The following is a 12,008-nucleotide window of genomic DNA, read 5'->3' on the forward strand; positions in this document are numbered from 1 at the left end:
TTACTGTTAATTTGGTCCAAAAGGGGTAGAGTGATGATTACTTACAAGAAGCTACAGAGAAGTTTAGATAAACAAAAGTCTTCTCTGTTTGTTTCTCTTTTTTTAGTTAATGGCTTCATGATTAGTCACTTGTGCAGTTTCTATTATGAGTCATAATTCCTATTTTCCATTTTCAATGACCTAGAAGTAATACTTGGGCTGAACAGGAGTCCAGTCTGGCTTCTGCTGGTTTCCTTTAGATGCTAAAATGGGAGCCTAACACCTCAAGCAGACTCAATTTTACACTCCACCAGGTCTATAAAACATAGAGCACTGCTGTGTTATCGGCTTAGATTACAAGGTTAAAGTTTAACTTGCCTAGTTTCAAATTTCTTTCTTGCTAGGGGATGTAGAGCAGCAAATGTGATGGGCAAAAGATTTTCTTTTCACAGAAACAATGACCATCCTTGCTTGTAAGCTTTCAGGGGGAAAAAAAAAGAATAACAGAAAAACAAGTTCTGGAGATGTATTAACAGGGAAAACCTTATTCACCTTTTTGCAAAACACTCTCATTTGAGACTTTGGGTAGAAAAACAGTTCAAAGTAACTTGTAGTGTTCTCTGAATCTGCTGGGTGGTAGATATTCACTCTCCAGTGAGTGTTCCTAGAGGTAATAAAAATCACATTTAATTTATCTCATTGATACTGTAAAACTAGTTAATGTTTTACATAAGCAGGTTGTTAGAGGGATCAATGGCAAAATCATCATCATAATAGCAAAAAGCATGAATGTGGATTTTAATCACGCATCATACATTGTGCAAAATCCATATATTATTCCAGGTAATCTTCAGAGTTTTTGTTAGAGTGCTATTATTATCTCCATTTCACAGATGAGAAGACTGAGGATTTGAGATCTTAAGTGGCTCGCCCCAAATTCCATAGCTACTAAGCAGCCAAGCTGAAACTCAAGCCCAGGTCATTTGGTCATTTTGACAAACCTTTACAAATACCTATCCCATGGTAGGCATTATCGTAGGTGCTGAGGGTGCAACCATGAACAAGTCAAATATAGAGCCTATCCATCAGGAGCTTACACTCTAGCGGGAAAGATGAAGCAGAGCCTGTGAAATAAGACCCCATGCATAGAAAGCTCCACAGCTTTCTTCCCTGGTTCGCTGAGGTCACATCCGACTCTTTTCCCACTTGATGATGCAAAGGGAGATTCTATGATTTTTTCCACAATTGCTACATCTCAGTTCCCTTAAGATGAGTTTAAGCACCTTCAATTAAGAGTCATGATTACATCCAAGCTGTCTCTGGCTGCTGAGGAAAAATAGACTCAAAGAGAGACTCTTCTTTACCATGAATAAATGCTTTAAAACATGGAAAATATGTGAAGACCATTGGGGAAACTGAGTCTGTGTTCCATGAATGTTAAACATATCCATACAACTCAGTTACTTTATTCTTTGATGAACATGAGTGGGAAGCTCCAAGACATGCTCCCAGGAGGGAATACCACCCCCTCCATCTAAAGTAATTCGTAAAAACTGAATCATTTCTGGGCTAGTCTTGTCCTGGGCTTGTCTACTCTCTTGATGTTCTAATTCCTTTATGTATTCTTTCATTGATTAAAAGAAAGAAGTACTCTTCTCTATCAGCATTAATTTCCTTAGTGATCTCATTGAACTTATGGTCTGAAATATGACTTGCATGGGGATGACTCTGATATATACATCTTCAGCTCAGAATTTGTTTCTCACCCCCAGACCTATATATCCATCTGCTCAGTTGACAGTTCTGTTGATGTTTGTGACTTACTAGAGATTAAGGTCCATGGACACAAGGATTTTTGTCTTTTTTATTTATTCAAGTTTCCACAAGATCTTGAACAGTTCTTGGCTTAAAAGAGGCACTCAGTAAATAATAAGTGAATGAGTGAATGAACTGTCGCTAATGTCCAGAATCATGCTAGGCATTAGTGGTAGCACAATAACTAACACAGATCTCTTGACTCAAAATGTTCATCTTACAGAAGAAATGACAGCTATTCAAGCAGGTCAGTGACATACAACACCATCAGAGCTGACAACAGACAGTTCACATGCTATATGGAAATGTGAGGAGGCCTCTTCTCTGTGAAACCCTCTGAGCTGAGCCTTCAAGAAAAAGAGAGAGGTTGAGGAGGAAGAAAGGCAAGATCCTTGTAGAGGAGATAGTGTAAGCAAAAGGATTAAGGTTGATAATGCAGGCTGTGTCCACACAATAGTAAATTATCCTAGATATTAGATCATAAGGTATGTGGGAGGAAATGACAAGCAATAAAGCTAAGCTATTGCCTCAAATTCCATTCCAAAAAAAAATGGTTCTTGTTCTCTAGTCAGTACCCAACTGGAAGAGGATAAAAGGTCTCCAAGGAAGCTGTGATTTCTGGTGGATCCCATGATCAACAGTTGCTCAGCACTGAGTCTCTGCACACACACAAAAATCGACTGTGTGCAATTTTTAGGGCAAGGGCTTTGACAACGGATGGAATTACCCTTGCTGTGTGTTTTTGGATGAGTTTTTCAATGACCCTGTACCTCAATTCAGCCATCTAAAATGGACAAAATAATGCTCATCCCAAAAGACTCTTTAATAATTAAATGATATAATAATACTTTAAACACTATGTGCTAGGCTCTAGTTTTAAATGCTTTTTGAACATTATTTCATTTCAACCTCTTGATAGTTCTTTGTCAGGTCCTATTATTGTCCCCCTTTTGTGGATGAAGAAACTGAGGCATAAACTGACTATACACTGTGACCAACGTACACAGCTAACAGGAGTCAGAAAAGGAATTCAAACTGAAGAAGTATAGTAACAGAACCCTCACTCATAAAGATTCTAGAACAAGGCCTCACTAGGAAATATGCAATAACTATTAATAATCATAATTTTGTCCCTTATTGATCAATTAATGTATGTCAGCAATCTCTCAAAATAATTTTTTGAAACTGGAACAAATATTAACCCTAGCTAGAGATTTTTAAATGAAAGTTTGGAGTGGTAAAACACATTGTCCAGTGCCAGAATTGAGAAATAGACCCAAGAAAAACAAAAATTTAGAGCTACCGAATAATTTCTTAGAATGAAGACGTCTAGATACCATTTTGCTTTATCATGTGAAGGGTGACACCAGATGTTATTTTAATTAATACTAATACAAATCTAACAATAACATTACAATTGAGTGTTTACTATGTGCCAGACACACTTATTAATATAATCTTAGTTAATGCTGAGTCACCCTATGCCTCAAAATTGGGTACAACTTTATGCTTATTTCTATGGCACTGAACATACGGGAGCTCTCAAGCACAGAATGTTTTACTAACTTGTCCTTGTCACACAACAAATGTCCAGCTGACATGTCAGCTACACAGTCTTTCCTTGAACCAAGAAATAATCAATAGCTTAAACCTAGAAGAAACATATCAAAACCTAAATCACTGTTCAGTCTTCCTGCTGCTGCTGCTAAGTTGCTTCAGTCGTGTCCGACTCTGTGAGACCCCATTGACGGAAGCCCACCAGGCTCCCCCGTCCCTGGGATTCTCCAGGCAAGAACACTGGAGTGGGTTGCCATTGCCTTCTCCAAAAGTACTCTGTTTTAAATACAGCCATGATGGATAAATGTTTTATGGCAGAATATTACTGCTATCACTGACATTAGCTTGAAAACATTTTCCTAGTATACTGCCAGAATTTATTATCACTAAACTTACACAAACTGCTTTTAACTCCCCTAGATAATAAATTCTATTTATTTACCTTCCACCTTTTAAAGTGACACACAGCACAGTAACATCTTAGAAATCGGGCATTATATTTGGCATAAATAAAATTTCCAAATGCTCGTTCCTTTATAATAGATATTATAAATGTAATATTTTTAATTAAGAAGCTTTTAGAAATGTATCACCTGCACATTACCTTTGGAAACGATGTAAAATGAAGAAAGATTTTTTCCTTATGATTAAAGATCATAATTTGGTCCCTGACTCTTTTATTATAATTGTTATTTGCTATAATACACTCATGCTCTTTTTCAACTTTATGTTCCCTCCTTTGTTCTCAGGTAATCAGCCATCACTTCTAGACTTTATAGTCGGTAAACCTGAGGTTAAGTCCTGACTCTATAACTTCCTATTTATATATCCCAGAAGTTATATATGAAGTTATATGTCCTTCAGAAGTTACAACATTCCTTCCAACATTGATTTCCTCATCTATAAAAACAGGATGATGATACCTGTGCACAGAATAATCATGATGTTTAGCTTTAGTAACAAAGGAAAATAACTTTGCTTCCTACAAAGAGCCACCACCAGATGTCAGGTATTATTGCTGTGCCTCAGGGCTCCCTTTAGTTGGTGGCCCTCCTGTTCCTGAGGGCCTGTTCCAGCCTCATCCCAGCCTGTTCCTAACGTGGAGTCAGAAGCTTATTAGAATGTGAATGCACTGAGGATGGGAACAGTTGTCACTGAAGTGCCCAAGAGCCCTTGATCTACAACCACTAAGTTTAAGACTCTGTATTTAAATGTATACATTTGAGGGGCTGCATTCCAGGTCACTTTCAATTCTAACATAACTCTATCTTCTGTGTAAAGCCCTTTTGCTACTAATTGTATGATTCTGGGTTGGGTGTGGCATTTGTAGATGAGTCGAGCATCATCTTCCCTCATTTTCTGTAGGAGACAGAACAGCAGAATATTCATTATGTAACCCTGGAGCCAGTCCTTCCAGAGTTCATACCCTGGCTTTGCTTCAGTGTGACTGGAAGCAAGTTACTTAATCTCTTGCTGACAGTGTCTTCATCTGTAGAATAGAATAGAACATCCAGAGAATGTTGATGGGGAGTTTATAAGTTATTGTGTGTAAAGTGTTTGCATAGAAAAAAATGCTATAAAAGTGCTTTGCTATTATTATTAGACTTTTAAGATAAACAGGAGAAAGTTTATCAAGGTTCAGAAGAAACTCTTATTGGGGCATTTTTAATTTAGTGAACTATGATAGGCTATCATTTTTTATCTCTGTTTCACTACTTTTTAAATTTTCTCTTTGATCATAGTCTGTCTCAGCTGTTGACTTCCCAAACTAGTGTATCTACCTTTTTGGTATGCCTCTATGTGAAAGTTCAATCACGGTTCTTGTTCCTTTTCCCCCTACCTCAGGATTTCTATTGTAGATTTTTTTTCTCTCTGTGTATAATGACTGGCAATATTTATGTCCCTCGTTTACCAAAAATTAAAAAAAAAAAAAACAGACCTTACCACCTATGGAACAATAGCTCCTATCATAAGGGGCTATTATGACTGACTGCAATAATATTATGTTTCATGCTAATAACAAGCATTCCAATTAGGTGATTATATTTTAAAATCTAAGCTTGTTTGAAGAGTTATTTATGTTTATAAATAAGGTAGAGACAATCCATTCATAAGTCCTGCGAGAAATAGCTCCAGCAATTTTCATCTGAGTTGTTATGTTTTATAAGTGATTGAATTCAGTCATGAAATTGCAAGGCAATTCAAGTTCTCCTGGAATGGAAACTGCAATCTTATTGCTGACAACCACCTCTAACAGAGGACATTCAACATAATTGGCTGTTTTCAAGATACTTTTTTCATTTTCCATGTGATATATGAATAATGAATAGGTTAAAGTGCTAATTATAAAGGGCTTTTTGTGTCCTAACATGCTTTTAGGGTCAGAGTTGAAGTAATGCATGTCCAACTAACAAAAATGTGGGGGTACTAATTGTTCAGGGTGGTCTGGGAAGTGCTATGACCCCCCTCTCCCCCCCACTGCTTCAGATGGGTAGATTGCTTTCTGTTGTGGGCTGTGCATGATTAACTTCGAGATAATCACTTTTATACTCTTCTTGTGCACCAGAAAATAGCTCCCAGTATGTGGATGGGCGAATGGTTGTGAAGACAGGAAGAGTCCAGAGGGCTCCCAAGCCTTCATTTTCCTGAGATTAAGCATTTAAAGTTGGCAAAATGTAAAAAGTGGCTTTAGGGCCTGACCCAGGCTTGAACTCTCCATCCAGAGAAGTCAAATGATAAAACATGAAAGAAGATGGCTAAGTGTCATCCCAGCTCACCTGCTATCAACTGCTGTGTAAACCTAAGCCAATTCCATAACCCCTGAAACTGCTGCTGCTGCTGCTAAGTCGCTTCAGTCGTGTCCAACTCTGTGCGACCCCATAGATGGCAGCCCACCAGGCTCTCCCATCCCTGGGATTCTTCAGGCAACAGCGCTGGAGTGGGTTGCCATTTCCTTCTCCAACGCATGAAAGTAAAAAGTGAAAGTGAAGTCGCTCATTCGTGTCCGACTCTTAGTGACCCCATGGACTGCAGCCTACCAGGCTCTTCCGTCCATGGGATTTTCCAGGCAAGAGTACTGGAGTGGGTTGCTATTGCCTTCTCCAAACCCCTGAAACTAAGTTTCCTCAAATGATTATAATTCCAACTACTTTGAGCACTGGGAGTCGTGGAACTAAGGAACAGAATGAAGTGCTAAGTATATGGCATCTTATCTATGCTTGAACAGGTTTTTTTTTTTTTTAATAAATTTATTTATTTTAGTTGGGGGCTAATTACTTTACAATACTGTAGTAGTTTTTGCCATACATTGACATGAATCAGCCATGGGTTTACATGTGTTCCCCTTCCTGGACCCCCCTCCCACCTCCCTCCCCATCCCATCCCTCTGGGTCATCCCATTTCCCCTGCCCTGAGCATTTGTCTCACGCATCGAACATGGAATGGTGTTCTGTTTCACATATGATAATATACATGTTTCAATGCTATTCTGGAGAGAGGGAAGAAAGAAATTACATAGGTGTCATGAAGATTAGCTTTGGAAAGCTCCTCCCAGGCAGCTTTATCTTTATCCCAATGTGTCAGACTTGAATGGGCTTCCCCAGTGGCCCAGCAGTAGAGAATCCACCTGCAGTGCAGGAGACTCAGAAGACATGGGTTTGATCGCTGTGTGGGGAAGATCTCCTGGAGGAGGGCATGGCAGTCCACTCCAGTATTCTTGCCTGAAGAATCCCATGGACAGAGGAGCCTGGCGGGCTACAGTCCAGTGGGTCGCAAAGAGTCGGATACAACTGAAGCGACTGAGCATGCGCGCACACACGTCAAGCTTGAATACTAAATAAACATCTCCTTCTTATTCTGGAAGTTCTCAGGATCAGTTTCCAATGCTATAGTAAAGAATCTTCCAGCATCTCTTAGTAGATAGCTAAAACCTGGAGGAAAATTAGTTAAATCCTCTTCCAATATGTCACTGGATGGAGCTTCAAAATAGTTAATAGCAATGTGATTTTAGAAGGTAATCATCCTCATCGTGATGTTATTGCCATACAGATCAGATCACTTTTAAGCTAATTTAATAAAGGACAAACACTAGGTGCAAAGACTCAGAAAATATTTGTATAAATGATATAAAGCAATATAAGTCAAATCAGTTGAATTTTTGGCTGGACAAATCAATTTCAGCTCAGATAGAATTTTAAAGTTTTAGTATTTATGATTTTTCATGAAAAAATGAATACATTTTTTAGAGAAGGGTCATGCTATATTGAGAAATGGACCTTCTATTGATAGACCCACTTCAATTAGAATGCTTCAAGTAGTTATTCATTGATCTCACATCATTTTAAATGGAGCATTTTTAGTCTGCCAAATTAGATGCCGCTGGGCTATTCAGTAGTCTGGCAGGTCTCAGGTGGAAGAACATGCCAACAGTCTCACAATGTTCCCTGCTACGATAAGGCAAGAGCTCATCTCTGAACCAACTTCTTGGAAGAAGTGACATTATTATTCATAAAAAGGTTTTATTTCAGCATTACAAGCTTTGTTTATAAATGTGTATCTGAGGAAGGCAGGCTTCACACTCAGATTTGTTTGTAAAGCAAGATGTTCTATAGTTAATTTCTGGGAATATGGTTCAACCTTGGATAGAGTCAAATTTGTATAATTATGAGTCAGGCTGTAATAAGCTTCTACTGTAGTTTAAGAGAAATTGTGAGACATAAGAGAAAGAGACCTATTTTTAAAACTCATACTATTGTTTCTGGGGGCTACCCTGGTGGCTAAGAAGGAAAAGAATCTACCTGCAATGCGGACTTGGGTTTGACTCCTGGGTAGGCAAGATTCTCTGGAGAAGTAAATGGCTACCCATGCTAGTATTCTTGCCTGGAGAATTCCATGGAGAGAGGAACCTGGCGGCCTACAGTCATGCAGTCACAAACAGTCAGACACAACTGAAAGACTAACACACTCACTATTGTTTCCAGGTGATTTGAATTCCAATTTCTAGCCCAACTGTGTCAGGGCCTGAGGGGACAGTTGACTCAGACATAGGACATCTTTGGCCCTAAGAGACTAAAGTCTAAGGAACAAAAAGTAAAAAGAGACAGAGAAGCTCAAGGGTATCTGGGTTTGGGAATCCATCATCTGATTAAAAACAGATCTGTTAGAAGACACATGAGTTAAAACACTAGTTGTATTCAATTTGTCTCAGGATCCAAAAGCACCGTTGAATAAGCAATACTTCTCTGACAGCAAGGTTCCTGCATAGTTATACCTTGGCAGAAGCCTCGAGATGATTTAGGGGACCAGAGTGCCACCTGCTTCTGGTTTTATGCCCAAATAAACCACCCAGCCTGTCTGAATCCAGCTTTCTCATTGAATCAGTGATGCCATCCCACCATCTCATCCTCTGCCACCCTTTTCTCATTTTGCCTTCAATCTTTCCCAGCATCAGGGTCTTTTCCAGTGAGTTGGCTTTTCACATCAGGTTTGAATCTCTGTGAGTCCCTTTCTATTCCATGTAAAATAAAGACAATGATATATGTCTCACCCGATTTTTGTTGGTATTCAAATGACATAAAATATGCCAGGCTTAGAGCAAAAGCTCCCTGGAGGTTGGAGGTTCTTATTAACAATCTCATCAGGATGTTTTAAAAATTGGACTTTAGGGTGCTAGAGACAGTCTGAACTTGAACAAGTTACTTAGGTGCATGTATTAGCTCCAGTTGCCATAACAAAATGCCTTAGACTGAGTGGTTTAAACAACAGAAATTAGCTTCTCAAGATTGTAGAGGCTGGAAGTCCAAAATCAAGGCACCAACCAGGTTGGCTTCTCCTGAGGCCTCCCTCCTTGGTTTGTAGACGGCTGCCTTCTCACCGAGTCCTCACCTGGCGTTTCCTCTGTGCCTGTGTATCCCTGCTATCTTTCTCTCTTCTTATAAAGAAACAGTTCATAGTGCATTAGAGCCCCATCTTTATGACATCTCTGAACTTTAAGTATGTTCTTAAAGGTCATACCTCCAAATTCAGTCGTATTGGAGGGGTCATAATTTAACCCATAACAAGAACAGAAAGTCAGATTGCAGTAGATTAAAAAGAGAAGCCTGACATGCTTCAGTCTATGGGGTCGCAGAGTTAGACATGACTTATCAAATGAACAACAACAAAAAGAGAACAGGAGGGAGGAAATGGACCTGGTGGATTTAGTCCACTTCTCAGTTGACAGTGCAGGAAAGAAGAGGAGAAAAAAATGCTATTTTTAATCAATGGTATTTCTCTTGGTATTGAGAGAGTTTGGCCAAAAAAAAACCCACACAAAAACGTAAGGTTTGGCAACAAAGACTAGGGTATAAATTCAACCCCTGTCTTTTCTTCTATGTGACACTGGGACATACATTTTTTCACCTCTATGAGACTCAGTATCCAACTATGTATAAAATGGACAATTCTACCTCATTGTGGAGTTATTATGAAGATTAGAATTATATCAGCAGAGCACCTAGCCCATCTCTTGGGACTTAATGAATGCTAAACAGTGTATTAAAAGGGCTTCCCTGGTAGCTCAGCTGGTAAAGAATTCGCGTGCAATGCAGGAGACCCCGGTTCGATTCTTGGGTCAGGAAGTTCCCCTGGAAAAGGGATAGGCTAACAACTCCAGTATTCTTGGGCTTCCCTGGTGGTTCAGATGGTAAAGAATCTGCCTCCATTGCAGGAGACCTGGGTTTGATCCCTAGGTTGGGAAGATCCCCTGGAGGAGGTCATGGCAACCTACTCTAGTATTCTTGGCTAGAGAATCCCCATGGACAGAGGAGCCTGGCAGGCTACAGTCTACCAGGTCACAAAAGTTGGACACAATTGAGAGACTAAGCACAGCATAGTGAATTAAAAAAAAAAAAAAAAACACCAAAGTGCATGCTTTTAAACAGTGGCTGAGTCACACTGTGAAGTGCATGCTTTTAAACGGTGGCTGAGTCACACTGTGAATTTCCCAGTCCTTTTTGGAGTCATGTTGTGCTCTCCGCAGTTTGCCTCCAGGAATCTGAGTTTTGATTAGGTTAGGTGGTGCTGCTGCTATAACTTATCATATGCTGGTGATTGCTGATGATTTCAGGTATGTTTTTAGAGCTTGTCAGCCTTCTAGAAATAAAAACAGCCCTTTGGCAAGTAGGAGTCATTAAGAAGTGAGGTACCAGTCAGCTAAGTAAACGAGAGTCTGCAGGCAGACTCTTCAAGTGCAACGCTTTGAATACTGCGTGTGATGCTCATCATCACACTTAGTTCACTTACACTCACCCTCTGGGTCTTTTGTCTCAGTCTCAGCATCTGTAAGTCTGCATCAGCTGGAGGGAGAAACCAGGTTGATAGTGTGGCTCAGCTTGCTGTGTGGTTGCAAATGTTGAGAAGTTAATGCGCTATTTTGTTTCTTTCCAATGGAAGGATCATTGGGTCCAGAGGAGGTTATGCTATGATTGAGAGACTGCTCAGAAAATCTGATTAAAATTTCCTCTACTTTTACCCAGGCTGTTTCTCAGATAACTACACAGAGAACATTGTGATTCCAAACAAGACATTTAAGATCCACCAACTGTCCACAAGCCTCAGTTTGAGAAATAATTTTCCAGAAGGCAGCTAAGGCTCAAAGGGCTCCAGAGGAATGGAAACTTTAGTGGCAACATCATTTGTTTCTTGATTCACTTATTCATTAATTCCATATGAAGATTTTAGCAGAGGTTCTTTGTGGAGAGAAGGGGATCGATGGACAGATACCCTTTGTGGTCAATAGGTTAGACGAAGTTAAATAGAACTCTTTGTTGAAAATTCTCCAATGTTTTGCTCTGAAACTGTATGAAACTTTACAGAATCTCCCAAATTTACATGGACAAAAAATTCTTTTTTTGTGTAGAGAATCTTTGGGAAATTATATGTATATGCAATTCACAAAGCAAAGTACAGTATTTTAGCATTTATCCATAACTATGGATTCCCTTGGCTGCACAGTGGGGTGTAGCTAGAAGCTACCCTTGGCTCCAGTCCATCCCATGTGAAGGCTGGGTTTATGCCAGTCATACCAGCAGTGGAGTCCTTTACTCATTTCAGCACCTAATCTGATTGACCTGTTTGTAGCCCCTGGCAAACTACTTGATTTTAATGGACACTTCAGAGTGTATTAGTGGAGTCCTGCCTCATAGTTGCATGATACAAGTGTTGGACTGACTGTTATTAAACCAAATTCCATTTTTATCACTAATACTTAGTATATATAGGGCTTCCCTGGTGGCTCAGTTGGTAAAAAATCTACCTGCAATGTAGGAGATCTAGGTTCAATCCCTAGGTCGGGACAATCCTCTGGAAAAGGAAATCACAACCCACTCCAGTATTCTTGCCTGGGAAATCCCACAGACAGAGGAACCTTGTGGGCTACAGCTCATGAGGTCACAAGAATGTAAATATATGTATCTATATATGTCTTTGTATAAAATATATATGTGTGTGTGTGTGCATATCTTAAAAACTTCAAATGTGGTGTTTTGAGGTTTTAAGATTGCTCATAATTTTTACGCTTTTCAATCTATATTGTAAAAATGTTCATATTGTGATGTTTAATGACTAGAAAGTTTGAAAAAATATTCTGTAGAATTAGCTTAATACTGTATATCCTGGGA

The 12,008-nt window shown here is 39.3% G+C and overlaps 1 protein-coding gene across 1 annotated transcript in view; it reads left to right on the plus strand.

Moving 5' to 3' along the window:
- Positions 1-12,008, plus strand: part of KCNIP4 (potassium voltage-gated channel interacting protein 4) — a 225,730-nt gene that overhangs the window by 114,160 nt on the left and 99,562 nt on the right. The gene's annotated exons all lie outside the window — the stretch shown is intronic.

Source organism: Giraffa tippelskirchi, chromosome 1 (genome assembly GCF_054371585.1).
Source record: "Giraffa tippelskirchi isolate mGirTip1 chromosome 1, T2T-mGirTip1v1.2.pri, whole genome shotgun sequence".
In the NCBI taxonomy this organism is placed as follows: domain Eukaryota; kingdom Metazoa; phylum Chordata; class Mammalia; order Artiodactyla; family Giraffidae; genus Giraffa; species Giraffa tippelskirchi.